The sequence below is a fragment of the Aquarana catesbeiana genome, linkage group LG08 (genome assembly GCF_042186555.1).
Source record: "Aquarana catesbeiana isolate 2022-GZ linkage group LG08, ASM4218655v1, whole genome shotgun sequence".
Taxonomy (NCBI): domain Eukaryota; kingdom Metazoa; phylum Chordata; class Amphibia; order Anura; family Ranidae; genus Aquarana; species Aquarana catesbeiana.
This window is the reverse complement of record NC_133331.1, coordinates 10,880,573-10,904,742: the sequence shown is the minus strand read 5'-3', so window position 1 is coordinate 10,904,742 and position 24,170 is coordinate 10,880,573. Positions and strand designations below refer to the sequence as shown.

At 44.3% G+C, this 24,170-nt stretch overlaps 1 pseudogene; it reads right to left on the bottom strand.

Annotated features, from left to right (window-relative positions):
- Positions 1–2,603: 2,603 nt before the first annotated feature.
- On the bottom strand, positions 2,604–2,736 carry LOC141106959 (U2 spliceosomal RNA; annotated as a pseudogene).
- Positions 2,737–24,170: the final 21,434 nt, after the last annotated feature.

Here is a 24,170-nt window from a genome sequence, read left to right as displayed (position 1 = left end):
ATAAATGGTTTTTACAATTTATTTACAAATAAATATGTGAAAAGTGTGGGGGGCATTTGTATAGCACCCCCTTAGTCAATACTTTGTAGAACCGCCTTTCGCTGAAATTAGAGCTGCAATGTAATGGGTCGTTGTCCTGCTGGAAGGTGAACCTCCGCCCCAGTCTCAAGTCTTTTGCAGACTCTAACAGGTTTTCTTCTAAGATTGTCCTGTATTTGGCTCCATCCATCTTCCCATCAACTCTGACCAGCTTCTCTGTCCCTGCTGAAGAAAAGCATCCCCACCACATGATGCTGCCACCACCATGTTTCACAGTGGGGATGGTGTGTTCAGGGTGATATGCAGTGTTAGTTTTCCACCACACATAGAGTTTTGCTTTTAGGCCAAAATGTTAAAATTTTAGTCTCATCTGACCAGAGCACCTTCTTCCACATGTTTGCTGTGTCCTCCACTTGGCTTCTCGCAAACCGCAAACAGGACTTCTTATGGCTTTCTTTCAGTAACGGCTTTCTTCTTGACACTCTTCCATAAACAACCGCAATATACAGGGATATACAATGTAATACAGACAAATAATCACACACACATAGGTTGGACTTGATGGACTTGTGTCTTTTTTCAACCTCACCTACTATGTAACTATAAAGACCAGATTTGTGGAGAACACGACTAATAGTTGTCCTGTGGACAGATTCTCCCACCTGAGCTGTGGATCTCTGCAGCTCCTCCAGAGTTACCATGGACCTCTTGGTTCTTCTCTGATGAATGCTCTCCTTGCCGGGCCGGTCAGTTTAGGTGGACGGCCATGTCTTGGTAGGTTTGCAGTTGTGCCATACTCTTTCCATTTTCGGATGATGGATTAAACAGAGCTCCGTGAGATGTTCAAAGCTTGGGATATTTTGTTTATAACCTAACCCTGCTTTATACTTCTCCACAACTTTATCCCTGACCTGTCTGATGTGTTCCTTGGCCTAAATGATGCTGTTTGTTCACTAAGGTTCTTTAACAAAGCTCTGAGGGCTTCACAGAACAGCTGTATTTATACTGAGATTAAATTACACACAGGTGGACTCTATTTACTAATTAGATGTATTCTGGAGACAATTGGTTCCACTAGATTTTAGTTAGGGGTATCAGAGTAAAGGGGGCTGAATACAAATTCCCCCCCCCATACTTTTCACATATTTATTTGTAAAAAATGTTGAAAATCATTTATCATTTTCCTTCCACTTCACAATTATGTGCCACTTTGTGTTGGTCTATCACATAAAATCCCAATAAAATACATATACAGGCAATACAGGCAATATGGACTTTCATGGTACAGTACAGACTTACACAATGGATTTAGAAAAATAAAAATTAATTATGCAAAAAATATTTGGTTAAAATCATAGACAAGTGTATACTAAACACCGGATGCTACTCATTAGAGGCATCCAATTCTCTGCCGCAATCTGGGAAAAGAAAGATCAAACAAATTCTGCAATAATTTCAACAGAAACAATTCTCCAGTTGCAAACTCTACATGTTTTGCGGTGACCCACTTCCTCAGGAGTATACTTGTCAGAGAATTTTTTTTTTTTTTTTTTTTTTTTAGCAAAACACACCCAAAAACTCCACCCGGTGCCAAAAAAAGTGCACGCGCATAAAGAGTGAAACACAAAACATGCAACGGGTGTTACACTAGTCCTCTCTAGGAAAGACCTTACCCTGATCCCCTGGGACGTTAGGCTCCAGACGGGGACTGAGGTACTTCACATGGGTCCATCTGGCCGAAACCAGACGGACCCCCTTTCTCTGGAGGGTCTGCCGAAACAAACCCACCCAAGTACTAGGTGGGACTCCCCCGAAGGGAGACCCTATGTGAGAAGGCGAACCAAGCCAAAAGGCCTATGTCCACCACCTCCCGAGACTTTCAAAGTAGACCCGAGGTCCCACACCCTACTCATCACACTGTGACAAACGTGTATACACCAAACAAAAACATACAAAAAAGTGACAAACAAGGGAATAAATAAAAAGAAAGTGAGGGAGAAGGAAGTGGGAGGAGTGAAAAGTGGCCATTGTGCAGTACAATGGCCGGCCCTTCGCCCAGGAGTCAAAAATTCCTCTGGTCCTAGCCAAAAGGCTTGGCCCTAGAGGCAGGTGTGAAAAAAAGCGTGTAGTGAAATGACCAAGGTGCCAAATCTCAAAGTGCCCCTCAACACTTGTGCAAGCTATGGCACCCCTGGACTGCCACTCCAGGGGCACATTCACCACGGGCTTTTCGTCACAACCCTGACCAACAGCCCAGACTAGTACAGCCCCCACACCAGGCAGGAAGGCATGGAGTTCTGAGAGCTTAGGGAGAGCCTGTGTAACTCGACTCAACCACTACTCCCATTACTCCTAACTAATTACATTCGGGATATACTGACCGCTCCCCAGGTGGGAAAGGGGAGCCAGTGTTCTCTCCCGAAAAACTGACCGGAGCAAGCGCTACACCAATCTAGGCCAGAAGGCCAGGGACCCGACCCTCCAGCCAGACCCAGTGGTTCTCCATCCCCATCAGAAGGCTTCCCTTTCGGCTATCTCTAACGGCTCCAGGTTGCCTTCACACCAGCAGGTTTTGCATAGCCACCACCACCCCTAATTCACCTCGCCGTAGATCAGGGACGGAAGCAAGCGCCACCTCCTGGCAACTGATAAGAACAGATACTACACTTGATCTTAGCCAAAAGACCGAGAAGCGTTTCTCTTCAGATTGAATAAATCTTTCGCCTTTTACATACTTGTCAGAGAATTTTTTTTTTTGAAAAGCCAGTGGCGTGCAAAACACACCCAAAAACTTCCACCCTGGTGCCAAAAAAAAGTGCACACACATAAAGAGTGAAACACAAAAATGTGCAACGGGTGTTACACTGTCCTCCAGTAGGGAAGGACCTTAACCTGATCCCCCGGGGCGTTAGGCTCCAGACAGGGACTGAGGTACTTCACTTGGGTCCATCTAGCCGAAACCAGACGGACCCCCATTCTCTGGAAGGTCTGCCAAAACAGACCAACCCAAGTACTAGGTGGGACTCCCCCGAAGGGAGACCCCATGAGAGAGGTTGAACCAAGCCAAAAGGCCTATTATCTACCCCCTCCCAAGACTTTCAGAGAATGATCTACAAGAAAAACATATAAAAAATAAACCAACATGTAAAGAAATATAATAATCAGATAACGGAGATAGAACGGGTCACCAACCAGCATAGAGAGACGTCATATATCCGTGACCTAAAGTGTATATATAGAGATCATAGTAAACCCTCTAGGGAATCCACCCCCCCCCCCACCAGTAGTATAGATAAGGCCCAATAGGAATGTAATTGTAGGAGCAGGAAAAGACTCACCCAAATAGCCAAGATAGGCATCATAAAGGCCTGTGAAGGTTGAGTACTTTGTGGTGCATACCATAACCAGACTGGGAGTCACGAGGTGTCCGATCCACCATTATTTCTGCATTTATTTTAATTTATTTTCATGTTTCTAATTTGACTATTTTGCAGCCAAGGATATGAGAGTTTGTGTACTTTGGCCTTGGTGTGTACTTGCTTTCTTTTAGTTTGGTTTGCGTGTTTTGGCTATGTGGAAGTTTCGGGTGCATATAAGTTGTGTGCTGACGCAGCACTATAGGCTGTGCTGGGGATGTGTGTCTGTGTGTCTGTGATGCTGTCTGGTTAGGTGTGTGGAGAATTCGGGCCATGGTGTGCAGCTCTTGGCGGGTCGGGGCCATTATGCCTCCCTCGCCCTCCAAATCCTGTGCAGCAGGGGGGAGGTTTTTGCACGGACTTCACGTGCACTCCCTCTGTTTCATGCTCCGGAAGTATAGCCGGGGGGGGGGGGCGACACAGTTCCGGACCTGCCCCGCCATTTCCGGACATGCCTGGCTCCTCCTTTTTGCCGCACATGCCCAGAGATGTACCCGCCCGCCCAAAAAATACTACATATTCAGTTATTCATAGGCCATCGGTATAGGTTTCTCTGTCCAGCCACATTTTCATATATGGGAGAATGCTAATTTTGTGCAAACATACTAGTCACTATGACATGTTTTTATGATATTTTTTGCTGTCTAACCGCTTGCCGGCCCGGCTCACGTCAATATACGTCGCCAGAAGGTCGCGTACAGGCAGATTAACGTACCTGTACGTTGCCCTTTAAGCAGCAGTTTGCGGGCGCGCGCGTGCCCGCCGCGACCTCTGTGAGTGTGATCGCGGGTCCCGCGGACTCAATGTCCTTGGGGATACCCACAATCATCTCACGGAGAGGAAAAACGGGGAAATGCTGATGTAAACAAGCATTTCCCCGTTCTGCCTAATGACAAGGACACTGATCATAGCTCCCTGTAATCGGGAGCGGTGATTAGTGCTGTGTCACACATAGCCCCTCCCCCCCACAGTTAGAATAACTCCCTAGGACACACTTAACCCCTACAGCGCCAACTAGTGGTTAACCCCCTCACTGCCAGTCACATTTACACAGTAATCAATGCATTTTTAATCGCACTGATCGCTGTAGAAACGTGAATGGTCCCAAAATCGCACCAAAAGTGTCCGATCTGTCGGCCATAATGTCGCAGTCACGATAAAAATCGCAGATCGCCGCCATTACTAGTTAAAAAAAAAAATTATTTATAAAAATGACATAAAACTATCCCCTATTTTGTAGACGCTATAACTTTTGCCCAAACCTATCAATAAACGCTTATTGAGATTTTTTTTTTAATCAAAAATATGTAGAAGAACACGTATCGGCCTAAACTGAGAAAAAAAAAGTTTTTTTATATATTTTTTGGGGATATCTATTATGGAAAAAAGTAAAAAATATTGCATTTTTTTCAAAATTGTCGCTATTTTTTTGTTTATAGCGCAAAAAATAAAAACCGCAGAGGCGATCAAATACCACCAAAAGAAAGCTCTATTTGTGGGGAAAAAAGGACGTAGATTTTGTTTGGGAGCCACGTCGCACGACCGCGCATTTGTCAGTTTGTCAAAGCGACGCAGTGGCCGAATCGCAAAAAGTGCTCTGGTCTTTGGCCAGCCAGATGGTCCAGGGTTGAAGCAGTTGAAGGATATCTAAAGGTTTGTATCTTTTTTAAATAAACATGTTATACTTACCTCCTCTGCGCAGTTGGTTTTGCACAGAGTGGCCCCCGATCCTCCTCTTCTGGGGTCCCTCAGCGGCACTCCTGGCTCCTCCTCTTCTTGAGAGAGTCGGAGAAGCGATCTCCCTCAGGACACCCGTGCGGGTGCGCTCCCATGTCCTGCTGCTGCGTCTATTGACACAGACAGCAGGACTTGGCCCCACCACCGGCTCCCACATCATTGGTTGATTGACAGTAGCGGGAGCCAATGGCTGCACTGCTATCAATCTATCCAATCAGGACCTGAGACACTGGCTGGAGCTGGAGGGCTCGTCCCCGTCGCTGGAAAGACCGGGTTCAAGTAAGTAAAAGGGGGGCTCTGGGGGGCAGCTGCATCACAGGAGGTTTTTCATTTGGTTTGGTATTTTTTTTTTTTTAAATAACAAACATATCTTACTTACCTGCACTGTGCAGCTCATTTTGCACAGAGTGGCCCCGAACCTCCTCTTCTGGGGTCCCCCGGCGGCTCTCGCGGCTCCTCCCCACATCGGATAACCCCCTCGGGAAAGCGCTTCCCCAAGGGGGTTACCTTCCGGGCGTGCTCCCGAGTCCAGCATTCTGCGTCCATAGCCGCCCAATGTATGACTCGGCGGCTGCGTCATTGGATTTGATTGACAGCAGCGGGAGCCAATGGCTGCTGCTATCAATCTATCCAATCAAGAGGTAAGAACCTCAGGCATAGAGACAGCACGTCCCCAGTGGGTCAAGTTCCAGAGTAAGTAAAACGGGGGGGGGGAATAAACACAAAGGTTTACAACCCCTTTAATTAAAGCAGCAGATAGTCCAACTAAATACTGAGACAAGGGGGTGATCCTTTTTACAACTCTGATTCTGTTTTTGATTTTTTTTTTCTGACATGTTGGTGTTGTATCTTTCACTTGGAAGTTATAAGTTGCATTAGTAAATACAGCTGGATAAAACAAAAACTGTGTCTGTCTCAATTTCAGATGGCAAAGCAACAAAATGTGGGGGGTGATATCTTTTCTATACCCACTGTATGTAAATGAGAGCATTTGTGGCCGGAGTTCAGCTTTAAGTTCCAGTCTTAACTGGAGTCTACCTTTGAGTAAAGGCCAGCAGGCACACAGAAGGGGTTACATTATATATTTGCATACAGGAGAAAAAAAGCCGTATAACAGCAGGAAGTTTTATGTTGCAACTTGCTTCATCTTGTTGCTTGGGGGAAGCTGTTGCTTGTGGTATATGAATGTCATTCATCCGTATTCGGATATCATGAGCGCTGATTGTTTGTCGAATTAAAGCTTTCACGGATTAAGCTGATGGTAACTAAGGGATGCCCAAGCAGAAAAAAATCGGAGCACCATTATGGCCTTTGTCAATGTGTAGCTCCCAGCTGGGTCTCCGCCCTTCACTGCTGTCTTTCCTGGCGTATAGGTCTATAAAAAAATATGGAAGGCTTCTACATAATTTTGTTTTCTATCGGAGTTATAAAAGTAGGACCACCGATTTCTTTGGTGCTTTAGGTCCTCCTAGTGGCCCTGTCAGCCTCCTACCTTCCAGGGGCGGATCCAGAGTCTAGTCTCGGAAGGGGCACTGCCAGAAAATACCTTTTTTTGCAGGCAATTTATCTGGGAAACGGCTGGTGTTGGCGCTTCAATCATCACGGCACCATGGTTATTATGGTGTCAGGATGATTGAAGCGCATTATTTCTATTCTTACATTGTAATATAAAATGAAATAGTTCAACTCACCATAATGCAGAATCAGTGGAAGCCCTGAGCGTGTCACTTGCCACGTCGCCTGCCACCAAATGCAGATTGTCACCTGCCACACGCTACGAATTGTCACTTGCCACATTACCTGCCATCAAATGCTGATTGTCACTTGCCACGCCACCTGCCACATGCTGCGAATTGTCACTTGCCACGTCACCTGCCACACACTGCGAATTGTCACTTGCCACGCCACCTGCCACATGCTGTGAATTGTCACTTGCCACGTCACCTGCCACACGCTGCGAATTGTCACTTGCCACGTCACCTGTCACCAGATGCGGATTGTCATTTGCCACGTCACCTGCCACACTTTGCAGATTGTCACTTGCCACACGTTGCGAATTGTCACTTGCCACGTCCCCGGTCACCAGATGCGGATTGTCACCTGCTGTGTCACTTTCCTGCTAAGGTGGTCTTTTGCTATGTCCCAGAGTCAGGCAGCAGATTACCAGTCAGGCAGCAGAGAGATGATGTAATCTGTCTGCTGCCCACAGCTGCCTTTACAGTGAGGGCGGAACTGCAGGGATGCAGGGCGGGCACAGGGTGGTGAGAGATGATGTCATCTCTCTGCTCCCCTGCCCGCTGGCTTCCTGATTGGCCAGCAGCCCGTTCACACACTGAGCCGCCCAGCTACCCCCCTCTCTCACCTGCCCACTCGAGCCGCCCAAGCTCGCACCCGCGGCGCCTCCCGCACTGTCGCCGCACTGTCAACTAGGGAGCCACCCGCACTGTCACCTGCGGAGCAGCCTGCACTGTCACCCGTTGAGCCGCCCGCACTGTCACTCGCATTCTCGGAGGGGGCAATTGCCCCATTGCCCCCCCCCTGGATCCGCCCCTGCTCCCTTGCCCTACATTGCTAACAGGGAGCGGGTGGGGAAGCCCATAAGCCAAACAAGTCCTACTGCATTGCACAATGCTGTCCGTTCAACAAAGAGAGCTTAATAGGAAGAGAGAGTGTTGACCAGATGTTTTTTTTTTACTATCCAATCACATGCTGAGGCAAGTCCTTGACCAAGCCGTCATGCAGCAGGTAAAAGTGAGGTCAGAGACCTGACTATGCTATTTGGAAGGAGCGAGTGAAGATAAATGTATACTCCTTCCAAAACCATTCACGCTTATGTATTTCAGCTGTGTATGTGATAGTAGGGTAGGGCATGATGTGGCCTAGCTGGCCACCAGATGCCCCCATAGGCGCCCCACGGGAGTAATTGGGTTTTAGTGCCAAACCTGCCCTGGTAAAGGGCACCATGGGAAGGAGGCATTGGATATATATACAGTCTTGGCCAAAAATACTGGCACCCCTGCATTTCTGTCAGATAACTTACCACTTCGCCCAGAAAATTGTTGGAATTACAAATGTTTAGGCATTCTCACGTTTATTTCTTTTGTTTGCATTGGTACGACACAAAAAAGTGGAGAAACAAAAAAAGCCAAATCGGACACGTTTCACGCAAAAACTCCAAGAATGGACTGGACAAAATAATTGGCACCTTCAATTTAATATTTGGTAGCACAACCCTTGGAAAAAATAACTGAAATCAATGGGTTCCTGTAACCATCAATACCTCTCTACTGGAATTGTAGACCACTCTTCTTTCACCAACTGCTCCAGGTCTCTCAGATTGGAAGGGTTCCCTTTCCCAACTGCTGTTTTGAGATCTCACCACGAGAGCTCTATGGGATTTAGATCTGGACTCATTGTTGGCCAGCCCAGTACTCTCCAGCGCTTTGTCTTAAACCAGCCTTTTTCCACCTTTTCAACACAGAGGAACCCTTGAAATAGTTCTCCGGTCTCAGAGAACCCCTGCTAAAAATTAGAAATCTACAACTCATGATACATTAGTGTAATGGTCAGTGGGAAGAACGGCCCTTACACTTGTGGTCATTGGGAAGAATTACCTTTTTACAGATAGTTAAAAAGATCAATGGTGTCAGTGGGAACTTATCTGAGAGGCAGAAATTGCCCAATGCTGAAGGAACCCCTAGCAACCTCTGGAGGAACCTTAGGGTTCCACGGAACCCTGGTTGAGAATCACTGTCATTTCTGGGTGCTTTTTGACGTGTGCTTTGGGTCATTGCCCTGCTGTAACCTATGACCTCTGACAGAGACCCAACTTTCCGACGCTGGGCCCTACATTGCACCCCAGAATCCTTTGGTAGTCTTCATGCTTCATAATGCCATGCACACGGTCAAGGCCTAAAGCAGCAAAGCAACCCCAAAACATCAGTGAACCTCCACCATGTGTGACTGTAGGGACTGTATTATTTGCTTTAAATGCCTCATTTCTTTTTCTGAAAACAGTAAAATGATGGGCTTTACCAAAAAGCTGTATTTTTGTTTCGTCTGTCTACAGCAAATTCTCCTAAAAAAAGATTTTGGCTTCCTCAGGTAAGTTTTGGCAACCCCTTTGATACATTTTTCTCTTTGGTCCACATCGAGGGAGATTAGTTACAGTACCATGGGCTGTAAACTTCTTGACAATGTTGCGCACAGTGGACACAGGAACACAGGTGGAGATGGACTTGTAACCTTGAGATTGTCCATGCTTTTCCACAATTTATTTTTCTCAAATCCTCAGACAATTGTTTGCTGCTCTTTCTCTTCTCCATGCTCCGTGTGGCACACAGAGACACACAACAGAAAGTTTGAGTCACTTTTTCACCATTTTAACTGGTTTCCAGTGTGATTTCTATATTGTCAGCACCTGTTAATTGATACAGGTGAGTTTAATGACAAACGACAGGAGCATCACAAACTTGGATTGCAATTATTTCTTGCAATTTTAAGAAGGTGGCAATAATTTTGTCCAGTCCATTTTTGGAGTTGTGCCTGGAATGTGTCAGATTTGGCTTTTTCTTTCTCCACTGTTTTGTGTCATGCCGATACGAACACAAGAAATAAACCTGTGAATGCCTAAACCTTTGTAATTGCAACAATTTTTGGCCATGACTGTAATTTGTTGGGAATCTGTCTGGTGGTAGCTGTTTCTGGAAGAAGTGTTCTGTATTGTCTTAGTTGGACCATCAAGGTTCAGGATGTAGTTGTAAAGCTATTGCAGTGGTGTTTTTTGGGGGGAAGACAGATGGTGCAAGAGAAATTTGTAGTATGGGACTACTTACATGTTCCTCTTTGGGGATGCTGGACTCTGGGACACTACTCATGTAGGTACCAGGCTCTCCTCTTAATTCTACTCTCTGAACTCTGCTAGGGACGATTCGTAACCTTGAAGCTGTGAGCCATTGCCCCTTGTGAGAGGATGATTGTATAATATGATATTCATTCAGTAAACTCTTGGAAAGACACTTTCTGATGTGGACTGCTCCTTTCCTTTACCCTACGTGGTAATGTCTCCTGGAAATGGTCCAGTGCACAGGAGCCTAGCCGAGTCAGTTGTCTGGCAGGGCCAGTAGCTATTTGGAATAGGGCACTGGGGTCCTGGTCACTCTAATCTGGGTCACTCTCAGGATGTACCCCAATCAGGTGGAGCCTTGGAAACCCTGGCAGACCCAAACTTGGGGAATTCCAGTGTGCCACATAGATCAACCATTCATGCCTCAATGAGTTAAAGAGCAATGTGCTCTTTTATTATGGTCAAGCCCATGCTCAAAGGAATGTGCATGCGTGCAGAATGGTCAACAGAACTGGGCACAGAATTAGGACCTTGTGCACATCTACACAAGCACGCTGGGTGTGCTCATGAGCGTGAGCATGCATGCTAGATGGACTTTGGTGGCCAGTGACCTATTTAAAGCCCTAGAGGACTCAGGATCATTGCAGAATGGTCGTCAGCTCCTACTGCTTACCTGATTGTTGTGTACATCTGTATCCCGACCCGGCTTGTTGTTCATGCTTGTTCCTTAACCCCTGTTGCTGACTCCGGCTTGTGGCCCGACCTTGCTTACTGCAGCTGTTTCGGTACCTCCTTTGCTTGCTTGATATTGGCCTTGGACTGGCTCTGACTCTGCTCTTGGTTCCCGACTCTGTACTCCTGCTACCTGGTTGTTGCCATCCCCTGTCTGTCTGTACCACGCATCCAAGATCCTGCATCTGCCTACTGCCAGTTTGCTTGCTACACTTCAGCTTTGCATCTGCTACCAGATCTTCTGAACCGGATCTCCTACAGGCACCCGTGCCGCTCTGTGCCCTGTTATACCCTGTCCTCATCCCCAGGGGAGACAGGACAAGAGGTGTATAGAAAGCCTTCTGGTGAACTCGGCTTCAACCAGGTATGCGACCACTACAAAACATCTTCCTATAGTTCTGCTTTAAAGTGGACCCTTCATCAAAATGTTGGGTCTAAATAGGCGGACCTCTGCTCCTTGTGTCACGTGACTATTTAAATAATTAATTAGTGCCAAGAGTGGGTCCCCTACCCATGACTGCCACTAGCTGTCTCTGTTGGTTCCAAGTGATGGACCATACACTGGATTAAAGATTTACCCTTTTAATCGCGTACAAGGAAGCAATTGATTTTGCCCAGAAGACAGATTAATAATCAACAATCACAGGCACAGTCTGATCGAGGCAACATCCAAAGAGTTTAATCTTTGCCAGACAACTAATCTGAGTTGACCCGGGATTGATCCCAAAATGAAAAATAGGTCGCTTATGTTTCCTGGCAGATATCTAAGAATCAGACATATCCTTTTTACTAGTACATGAAGGAGGAAGAAGAACTTATTAACAGTAAGTGGAAGAAGGGAATGGGGTTGATTTACTAAAGGCAAATAGACTGAGCACTTTGCAAAGTAGAGTTGCGCCAGAGCTTAGTAAATGAGCAGAAGCTCTGCTGACTTCCATCATCCAATCACGAGCAAGCAAAAATGCTGTTTATTTTTTCATTTTCCTTGCACGTGTAGCAAAGTCTTTGGCCCTGTCCAGTCTAATGAGAACTTTCCAAGCCAAAGATTAGCTGACAACCTTCTGTATGTGGTGGGCTGTGAGCAGGGGTGGACTGACAACCCATGGGGCCCTCGGGCAATAGAAGATTATGGGGTCCCCGGGCTTACAGATGGCCGTAATGCCAGGAGTAAATAACAAACAAAACAACATATTGAGTACAGCAGTCAGGATGAGTCCTCCCTTACATCAGAGTCTCCCTATAAATCACAGTCCACAGAGTGCCACCTTAGGGCAGAGCCCCCCAGTGTGCCACTCTATGGCAGAGCCCCCAGAGTGTCACCTTCCATCAGTGTCCCCTTACACACACCTTTGCACCTTAGTGCTTGGTGTGGCAGGAAGCTGTCGGGAAAAGGCTTTTAGTTAGAAAAAATCCACTTGTTGCATCATCTGAACTGCCCAAGTGAGTCGTAGAGCCAGCTGAAAAGTGAACTGCTGTGGCTGGCCTCAGATCGGGCAGTAGGGCATGTGAATAAAGGCCATGCTTGATGTGTGCCATGATATCACTGCACAGGTGTGTATCCAGATCTGCTGCCTGATCCAAGGCCGAGCTCTGCAGTGCACCAATCAGATGGCTCCAAATGGCAACAAGTACATTTTTCATGGGCATGGGATTGTTAGATCAACTTTTGTTGAGCAGCAGTGGGCACACCTGGGTCAAACAGTATACATACACACATCCACAGTATACATACATATAGACACACATGAACAGTATACATACACACATACAGTATACATACAGTATACACACACATGCAGTATAAATACACACATACAGTATACACACACACAGTATACATACACATACAGTATACATACACACATACAGTATACATACAGTATACACACACATACAGTACACATACACAGTATACATACAGTATACACACATACAGTATCAGTGGCAGTGCATCCATAAAGGGCACCCGGGCACCGTCCCCTCTCTCCTGTCACCTCTCTATCACCATAGATAGATTCATGCATTGCATGAATCTATCTATCTATGGTCGCTGCTGCCACCCCCTATTCAGGAGTCAGGCCCCTTTTCGGGCGCCGGGTACCTGACTTACAGCAGCGGGTATTTTTTGAAAGCACCTGATTAGAGCCATAGGCTGCGTTTGATGGCACAGTGGCGGCAATTGATGGGCACAGTGGTGGCAATTGATGGGCACAGTGGCTCCGTTTGATGGCACAGTGGCTGCGTTTGATGGCACAGTGGCGGCAATTGATGGCACAGTAGAGGCAATTTATGGGTACAGTGGCTGCGTTTGCTGGGCACAGTGGCTGCATTTGATGGCACAGTGGCGGCAATTGCTGGCACAGTGGCTACATTTGATGGCACAGTGGCTGCGTTTGATGGCACAGTGGCTGCGTTTGATGGCACAGTGGCTGCGTTTGATGGGCACAGTGACTGTGTTTGATGGCACAGTGGCTAGATTTGATGGCATAGTAGCGGTAATTGATGAGCACAGGAGCAGCAATTTATTGGTACAGTGGCGGCAATTGATGGCACAGTGGCTGCGTTTGATGGCACAGTGGCTGCGTTTGATGGGCACAGTGGCTGTGTTTGATGGGCACAGTGGCTGCGTTTGATGGCACAGTGGCGGCAATTGATGGGCACAGTGGCTGCATTTGATGGCTCAGTGGCTGCATTTCATGGGCACAGTGGCTGCATTTCATGGGCACAGTGGCTGCGTTTGAGGGCACCTTGGCTGCGTTTGATGGCACAGTGGCTGCATTTGATGGCACAGTGGCTCCATTTGATGGCACAGTGGCTGCGTTTGAGGGCACAGTGGCTGCATTTGATGGCACAGTGGCTGCGTTTGATGGCACAGTGGCGGCAATTGATGGCTCATTGGCTGTGTTTGATGAGCACAGTGGCTGTGTTTGATGGCACAGTGGCTGTGTTTGATGGCACAGTGGCTGCAATTCATGGGCACAAGCCAAATGTCAGAGACCACCAGTGCAGCTTGTCAGTCCCAACAGTACCGCTTGTCAGTCCCAACAGTGCAGAGCGGGGATTATTATCAGAAATCACTTGTATGACCCAGCGGGGATCTCCCACTGTGTCAGGTATTGTATATGACAGTGATGGCGAACCTTGGCACCCCAGATGTTTTGGAACTACATTTCCCATGATGCTCATGCACTCTGCATTGTAGTTGAGTATCATGTCAAATGTAGTTCCAAAACATCTGGGATGCCAAGGTTCACCATCACTGGTATATGAGAACACCAACCGCTGATCTCCCACCTCCTGCCGTTATTATGATTGATAGCGCACTGTGCCAATAACGGCAGGAGGTGGGAGATCAGCGATCGATGTTCTCATATACTATATCTACTATATATATCTACTATAGCACAGCGGGAGCTCCCTGCTCTATCATACAAGTGATTTCTTATAATAATCTCTGCACTGGATGAGATCCAAACCATGTATGGGCAGGCTGAATGTCCGCAAGTTGATTGATTGATCAATTTGGGTACAACCAGCCTGCCGGAATTTAAATGCGATTTTAAATAGCAACTGTTAAAGCAATAATCACTGTGTTCTCCCGGCAGGGATGCCTTCTTCCATCCCCTTGCTGGGAGAACACAATGGGTCCGTGGGAGGGATTCCCATGTCAACACTGACTGTGGTTGCAGAAAAAGAAATTTGCTCTGTCTATGGCTGGCCCAAGATCAGCAGTTTTCAGTGCAGTTTCATAATTAAGGAGTGTGCACAGGGGGGTTAAGCCATCTGTGGCTTCTCGGCTGAATGAATAAAACATGACATTAAGTGGTGGCCAGGAAACCCTCAAAAAATGGCATTGAGTGGTGACCATGGACCCAAAAAAACATTTCTTTGAGTGATGGTCAGAAGATCCAAAAAACATGGCATTGAGACAGATAGGGTGCCAAAACACATGACATTGAGTGGTGGCCAGGGAATCCAGAAAACATGGCATTTAGTGGTGGCCACAAAATCCAAAACATCCAAAAAACAGGGCCAGGGAACCCCCCAAAAATATGGCACTGAGTGGTGGCCAGAGAATCTGAAAAAACAACACTGAGTGGTGACCATGGAACCCACATGCCATTGAGTGGTGGCCAGAAAATCCAAAAACATACCATTGAGTGGTGGCCAGAAAATCCAAAAACATGGCACTGAGTGGTGGCCAGAAAATCCAAAAACATACCATTGAGCAGGGGCCAGAAAATCCAAAAACATGGCATTGAGTGGTGGTCGGGAAATCCAAAAACATGGCATTGAGTGGTGGCCAGAAAATCCAAAAACATGTCACTGAGTGGTGGCCAGAAAATCCAAAAACATACCATTGAGCAGGGGCCAGAAAATCCAAAAACATGGCATTGAGTGGTGGTCGGGAAATCCAAAAACATGGCATTGAGTGGTGATCAGGAAATCCAAAAATACATAAAATTGAGTGGTAGCCGGGAAGTCAAAAACATGGCATTGAGTGGTAATTAGGAAGTCCAAAAATACATCAAATTGAGTGGTGTACGGGAAGCCAAAAAACATGGCATTGAGTGGTGGCCAGAAAATCCAAAAATGCATGTAATTGAGCGGTGGCCAGGCAGGTAAAACAAATGGCACTGAGTAGTGGCCAGGGAAACCAGAACACATGGCATTGAGTGGTGGCCAGGAAATGAAAAAATAAAAAAAATGGCACTGAGTGGTGCCCAGAGAACCTGAAAATGGTATTGAGTGGTAACTATTGAACCCAAAAAACATGCCATTGAGTGGTGGCCATGAAATCCAAAAACATGGCACTAATTGGTGGCTAGAAAATCCAAAAAAATAAGGCATTTGGTGGTAGCCAGGAATTCCAAAAATACATGATGTTGAGTAGTGACCAGGAAACCCCCCCCAAAAAAACATACGGTTGAGTGGTAGCCAGGGAACCCACCCTCACTTTCCCAAGGCAAAGCCCTAAGTAGACACGAATCTCCTTGCCGGTCTGACCTTCTCTCTTCCCTTCTGAAGCCTTTAGTGCGAAAACTTTTACACTGGGTATAATATACTGTACAGTCCATCTATAGCTATGCCCTGCTCCTTCAGATGACATTTTTCACAATAGGTAAATGTTAGTCATCTGGAAAAGGTTAGGAGACAGCCCCGGTCAGATTCTGATCTTGTTATGGGTAATGCACACACTTTTTACTGATATTTAGTACATTGTATAGATTGTAAGATACTCTTGTCAAGCGGTCACTAGTACAAAAGCAAAAAAAAAAAAAGTTTTGAGCTCTCTAGTCTTTAAAAAAATGATCATTTTGTAATGCCAAGATGTATATAAATAGAATCATGTTTTTGGCATGACTTTTGCGTTTTTTCTCTGTGTTCCTGTGGGAGAACATGCCACCAGCGTGTCTTTGTAGTGAGTCTACTCCGGTTTCCGAGTCCCACCCTACAAAGACATGCTGGTGGGTTAATAGGCTTCTGTCTAAATTGGTCCTGGTATGTGCGTACTAACTGGTTGCGCACATTAGTTGTCATGTTCTGCATGCCGAGAATTTAGAGCAGGTTGAGCGGGTAGACCAGGTGACCTACTTCGTCAAAAAATGGTCAAGAAAAGTCCACGGACATAGCTTTCATTGTATCAGACATGGTGCTCAGAGAGCTGGCCATAGGATTCCTGAGAGTCATGTATGACTGATCGGATATACACTATATTGCCAAAAGTATTGGGATGCTTGCCTTTTGAACTTTAATGGCATCCCAGTCTTATGCCTCGTACACACGATCGGATTGTTGGCTAACAAAACCGTGGCATTTTGTCTGAAGGGCGCTGGCCCAGATTTGTCTTGCATACACCCGGCCACACAATTGTTGGCCAACAATTATGAACGTAGTAGTGTACTAGACGTACTACGTGGTTTTTAGCGCCACCCTTTGGGCTCCTTCTGCTAATTTTGTTTTAGTAGAAGTTTGGTGAGTGTTCGCTTTTCATTTCACGCTTTTCATTTCGCACTTTTCAGTTCATATCTGAACGGACATTCATCAACCAGACATGTTGCGGAATCGGAGGAGATAACGTGTTATTTATTATTGGCCTTGGAGTTATTGCTTTTAACATTATTTTTTTGGTTGAATAATGATGATTTGATTTGTTATATTTTCTATATTTTTGGATACATAGAATGCACTTTTTGGTTAAGTTCTATTGGCAGAGAGCATGTCTAATTTTATTTGTTTTCTTTTTTTAATGCACAATAAAATAATTGTGTAGAATAATACTCGGCTGTGTGTTTTACTTCCAATGACAGTTTGGGAGTCGGCAGTTACATTTTAAAATATACAATGTAAAATTGACAAGGGACACCAACATAGTTGTATCTTTGATCTTAAAAACTACAGGATAATGGTGTTGTGGTAACTTGCCCAAATAAAAAAAAAAAAAAAGCATAATAATATTATTCTTGATATCACTAGAAAAAAAAAGCTTTTGAAAATTCTTTTGAAATAACTCCATCAGTATCACCAGCAAAGCAGCTTCATTATTATCCCATTAAAGAAGAAGAGAATTGTGCGCTGCATTTCGAAATGTCATAATTTGCTGCGTCACGAATGTTAATTCTCCATTACGAATGCTAGTTTACAAGACCCACCGCTTCCGGCTCGTCCTTGCTTCCGAGCATGCGTGTTTGTACTTTGGTCCAACATACTTTTATTAATTTTCTTAAATTTCCATACAAACAACAAAACACATATACATACATAGATTTACTAAATACACTCAGAATACATATTTAACCTTTGATATTCATTAAAATTATAATTACTGAATCATTCAACTTTCTTAGTTATACATTTCTTCAAAAAAAAAAAAAAAAAAAAAAGAAAAGAAAGAAAAAGAAAGGGAAAAAAAATAAAGAAGGGAAGAAGAAAAAAAAAAATAAAGTAGGGAAGAAGAAAAAAAAGGGGGGGGGAAAGGGGGAGGGAAGGAGAGGGAAAGTGTTTGTACTTTGGACTTTGGCCGACGGACTTGTGTACACACGCTCGGAAAATCCAACAACAGACATTTGTCCATGGAAAATTTGAAAACCTGCCATCCAACATTTGTTGGCGGAAAGTCCGACAACAATTGTCCGATGGAGCGTACACACGGTCGGATTTACCGCCAACAGCCTGTCATCGAACATTTCACGTTGGAAAGTCCGATTGTGTGTACGAGGCTTTAGTTCCGTAGGGTTCAATATTGAGTTGGCTCCGCCCTTTGCAGCTATAACAGCTTCAACTCTTCTGGGAAGGCTGTCCACAAGGTTTAGGAGGGTGTCTATGGGAATGTTTGACCTACTCATCAGTGATAAAAATGTACCTGTTTGCAAAATGTTATAAACAAACTATGAAATTTTTTTTTTTTTTTTGTTCAAAGTTTTTGGTCTTTTTTCGTTTGTTTAGCAAAAGATAAAAAAAAAAAAAAAAAACCCAGTGGTGATTAAATACCACCAAAAGAAAAATGATAAAAATGTCATATGGGTACAATGTTGCATGACCGCGCAATTGTCATTCAAAGTGTGAGAGCGCTGAAAGCTGGAAATTGGCCTGGGCAGGAAGGGGGTGAAAGTGCCGGGTAGGCAAGTGGTTAAACAGCGGACTTCTTTGTTTATTGTATATATTGGGTGGCATACATTTTATACACGTTGCGTTGGGGAAAATTGCTGAAAATTTAAGTAAAAAATAAAAGTTTTTATTTATTCCCAATAAAAAAAAAAAGAAATAATGTATCCAAATTTTCACTTTAATTAAATCCCCGGGAAAAAGACAATTGGAGTAGCATACAAATGCTAAGTGGTATAATGTGTGGGATTGCCAATAAGAATAAAGAACAAACGCTATGAGGGACTCAAGGAGGTTTAGGGAGACAAATGTCCCGGGGGGGACTCGAGTGGTTGAACTTGACCTCTGAAATTCTCTTTTTGTTTCCTATTGTCTGCCTGAAGCAATAAGCGGAAGATGTCATCTGACAAGTAGACGGGAATGTGTTAGAGAACACCTGAGGGGACGAAAGGCTTGTTTATGGCAGGTAGATGTGACGTGAAGGTGACAAAGAAAATAAGAGTGGAATCCAAGCAATGTTCATAACGCTGAGAGCTTTGCATGAGTTAATCATCAATCTACAAACTATGGGGTGGATTTACTAAAGGCAAACAGACTGTGCACTTTTTCACGGGCAGTTGCACTCATTTTCCCCAGAGCTTATCATGGCTGTTGTCACACCTAAGTGTTTTTCCAGCTTTTTTTGTGCGTTTTTATCAGTGGCGCCTGGTGCTCAAAATTTTTGGAGGTGGCGCAAACAAACTGAAAAATTCTGAAAAAAAACATCAATTGCAGCCTCACTGTGCCCATCATATGCAGCCTCTGTGCCCATCATATGCAGCCTCTGTGCCCATCATATGCAGCCTCTGTGTCTACCATATGCAGCCTCTGTGTCCATCATATGCAGCCTCTGTGTCTACCATATGCAGCCTCTGTGTCCATCATATGCAGCCTCTGTGTCTACCATATGCAGCCTCTGTGTCCATCATATGCAGCCTCTGTGTCTCCCATATGCAGCCTCTGTGTCCATCATATGCAGCCTCTGTGTCTACCATATGCAGCCTCTGTGTCCATCATATGCAGCCTCTGTGTCTACCATATGCAGCCTCTGTGTCCATCATATGCAGCCTCTGTGTCTACCATATGCAGCCTCTGTGTCCATCATATGCAGCCTCTGTGTCTCCCATATGCAGCCTCTGTGTCCATCATATGCAGCCTCTGTGTCTCCCATATGAAGCCTCTGTGTCCATCATATGCATCCTCTGTGTCTACCATATGCAGCCTCTGTCCCCATCATATGCAGCCTCCTCTGTGTCCACCATATGCAGCCTCTGTGCCCATCATATGCATCCTCTGTCCCCATCATATGCAGCCTCCTCTGTGTCCACCATATGCAGCCTCTGTGCCCATCATATGCAGCCTCTTTGTCCACCATATGCAGCCTCTGTGCCCATAATATGCAGCTTCTATGCCCATCATATGCAGCCTCTGTGCCCATCATATGCAGCCTCTTTGTCCACCATATGCAGCCTCTGTGCCCATAATATGCATTCTCTGTGCCCATCATATGCAGCCTCTGTGCCCATAATATGCAGCTTCTGTGCCCATCATATGCATCCTCTGTGCCCATCATATGCAGCCTCTTTGTCTACCATATGCAGCCTCTGTGCCCATCATATGCAGCCTCTGTGCCCATAATATGCATTCTCTGTGCCCATCATATGCAGTCTCTGTGCCCATAATATGCATCCTCTGTTCCCATCATATGCAGCCTCTGTGTCCATCATATGCAGCCTCTGTGCCCATAATATACAGCCTCTGTGCCCATAATATGCAGCCTCTGTGCCCATAATATGCAGCCTCTGTTCCCATCATATGCAGCCTCTGTGCCCATAATATGCATCCTCGGTTCTCATCATATGCAGCTTCTGTGTCCATCATATGCAGCCTCTGTGCCCATCATATGCAGCCACTGTGACCCCCCCCTCCTCTTGCCCACCGTCAGACCGGCACATACCCCATCCGGGTGGCGGCAGCGAGCTGTATGACGGGCAGGCGACGGCTCCTGCATCCTCCATAGTTCCCGTGCGTCTCCCACTCCATTCCGCTAGGCGTCCAAGAGGAATGTCTGTGCCTTCAGCCAATCAGGTGCTGGGTATTAGACCCGCTCTCCCTGATTGGCGGAGAGGTGGTTCAGTGTTAGCAAAGCAAATGTTCATTTGCTTTGCTAACACACCTGGGTGGGCTCATAGCGCAATGTTCTGCGCCATGAGTCCTTTTTTTTGAAGCCTATTAAAGCCTATGGCTCTAATCAGGTGCTTCAAAAATACACCTCCGCCGATGGAATTCAGGCGCCTGTCATCCGAAAAGGGGCCGGACGCCTGAATAGTGGGTGGCTACAACGGCCATGGATAAATTCATGCAATGCATGAATCTATCCATTTTACATATAGGGGGGTGGCTGGAGAGAGGGGGTGGCGCCCGTACGCCATTATGGACTGGTTTTCATGTGCGATTTGCACGTATTTGTACAGCATTTTTAAGTTTTGATGTTTTTGCATTAGCCAAGAAAGGAGAAAACTACCATCTGTTGCATCATTTGTTGCTAGGTTTTTGAGCTTTTTTTAGCTTTTCCTTCAGCTTTTATTTCTTTTTTATCATTATTATTCATTTATTAATATTTTTTTCTTGTTTGGGTCAGGCTGGGTTCACATATATGCGAATCGGATGCGCTTTTTTATCCGCATCCAATTAGCAGAACAGCTCAATGGAGCCGGTTCACACATGTCCGGGGCGGCCTCGGTGTGGTTTTGAAAAGAGTCCCGTGCGTTTTTATGGGTCCGGTTCAGGTGCAAATTTAGGCAAAAATTTGCACCTCAACCAGAGAACAGAAACGCGCCAGCTCTGGGCTGCAAACTGCAGCCTAAGGGGTTAGAGTTAAGGATAGGATTAGGGGTTAGGGTTATTTATTTCTTTATTTTTTTGCTAGGTTTAGGGTGTTAATCATACTAATAATAATAAAACGTTAAAATTCTAGTCAAGGTTCTCGCTTGTAGATTGAGTGAAGTCATTACTTTCATTATACAGTCTGACCAAACTGGATAAATAATAAATAAATACATACAATAAATGAAAATTATGTAATAATAAATAAATAATTAACCCCTAACCATTAAAAAAATAAAAAAATAAAATAATAATAATAACACCAATTAAAATAATAACTAACTAAACACCCTAACCAAAACTTAAAATAAATAATAAAACGTATTATTATTATTATTATTAATAATAATAATAATAATAAAAATAATATTAATAATAATAATTTATTATTATTAGTACTAATAATTTCGATTTTTGTTCGGGTTTGAGTGTCAATTTATTATTATTATTAACAATGATAATAATAATAATACTTTGCTTAACTACTTCCCGACCGGCTCACATACATATATGGCGGCAGGTTGGCTCTCCTGCGCGAATCGCCGTATATGTACGGCAGCTCCTTAAAGAGCCATAGTAGGCGCACGTGCGTGCGCACTGCGCGGCGGTGGACCCGATGCGCGTGGCCAGTGGGTGCGATCGCCGTCGGCCACCCACAATCGTGGGCACAAGAGCCAGAATGGGGATTTGTGTGTGTAAACACACAAATCCCTGTTCTGACAGTGGAGGAGAAACGGATTGTTCCTACTAAGTAGGAACAGCGATCTGGCTCCTCCTCCGGTCAGTCCCCTTCCCCCCACAGTTAGAAACACACCTAGGAAACACACTTAACCCCTTGATCGCCCCCTAGCGTTAACCCCTTCCCTACCAGTGACATTTACACAGTAATCGGTGCATTTTTATAGCACTGATCGCTGTATAAATGTCACTGGTCCCAAAAAAGTGTCAAAGGTGTCCGATCTGTCCGCCGCAATGTCGTAGTCCTGCTAAAAATCGCAGGTCACCACCATTACTAGTAAAAAAAAAAAAAAATTATAATAAATGCCATAAATCTATCCCCTATTTTGTAGACACTGTAACTTTTGCGCAAACCAATCAATAAACGCTTATTGCGATTTTTTTTACCAAAAATATGTAGAAGAATACATATTGGCCTAAACTGATAAAGAAATTATTTTTTTTTACATTTTTTTTGGATATTTATTATAGCAAAAAGTAAAAAATATTTAGTTTTTTTCTAAATTGTCACTCTTTTTTTGTTTATAGCACAAAAAATAAAAACTGCAGAGATGAGAAAATACCACCAAAAGAAATCTCTATTTGTGGGAAAAAAGGACATCAATTTTGTTTAGGTACAATGTCGCACGACCGCGCAATTGTCAGTTAAAGCGACGCAGTGCCGAATCGCAAAAAATGGCCTGGTCATTAAGAGGGCAAATCCTTCCGGGGCTGAAGTGGTTAATATATTTTTTTTAAGGTTAAGGTTAATTATTATTTATTTATGTATTATTACATATTATTAATTTATTTTACTTACTTATTTATGATGATTTTTAGTTACTTGTGTGTTTATTTTACATTTACTTATTTACTTATTCATATATTATTACTATTTTTTTTAGCATTTTTTCATTTGAGCAGAAAATCGGTCCAATGAGGAAGGAGCTGCTTGTGCACATTGTTGGATCGGCCAAGCCAATAGCTCCCGCTGCTGACTCAGCCAATGAGAAGTGAGAGTCCCCGGAGAGACGAGGCTCTCGTGGACATCGCTGGATCGAGAGGGGACTCAGGTAAATATTAGGGGATGCTAGGAGGGCTGCTGCACACAGAAGGTTTTTTTACCTTCATGCAGAAGGTAAAAGACCTTGAACCTTTAGAACCACTTTAACCCATCAAGGAGCATCAGCCGGGGACATAGAGATGTCTTTCGGCTGGACAAGAAGAGGGAAAATGTGGTAGACAAACCCCGGGATTTTTAAGGTTCTTGTAATATGAGGTCAATAGACATTCTGAAGATATCCGTAAAAAAGGTTTTTATTTTACAATTGATACAAAAAACATAACAAGATTAAAAATATCTCAATATCCACATCAAATATTGTACAAAAACACAGTAGATAGTTGGAGCAAAAGATACCACTCAATAAATACCACTCAACATGTTTCGTTCATTTGAGCTTCCTCAGGAGTTTTGGTACAATGCTAGAAATGATAAAAAGACATGGATAAGGTTTCATATTACATATAGAAGTTTCGACCACAAAGTATTAGTTGTTTGGTATATGTATAAACAACATATCATATGAAATTGTATAAAGCTATGAAAAGGTCAAGAAAGTCAGAAAATCTTACCCAGGTTGCCAAAAATCAAATGTGAAGCAGATTGAAATAGTAGTATTGCTGATGAGCAACATCAGAGATATAGGGCATCACGTAAGTCTTTTGACCAGTAGTCTGACTTTCTTGACCCTTTCGTAGCTTTATACAATTTCATATGATATGTTGTTTATACATATACCAAACAACTAATACTTTGTGGTCGTAACTTCTATATGTAATATGAAACCTTATCCATGTCTTTTTATCATTTCTAGCATACCATACATTGTACCAAAACTCCTGAGGAAGCTCAAATGAGCGAAACGTGTTGAGTGGTATTTATTGAGTGGTATCTTTTGCTCCAACTATCTACTGTGTTTTTGTACAATATTTGATGTGGATATTGAGATATTTTTAATCTTGTTATGTTTTTTGTATCAATTGTAAAATAAAAACCTTTTTTACGGATATCTTCAGAATGTCTATTGACCTCATATTATAATCACCTTAAAAGTCCCGGGGGTTTGTTTACCCCGTTTTCCCTCTTCTTG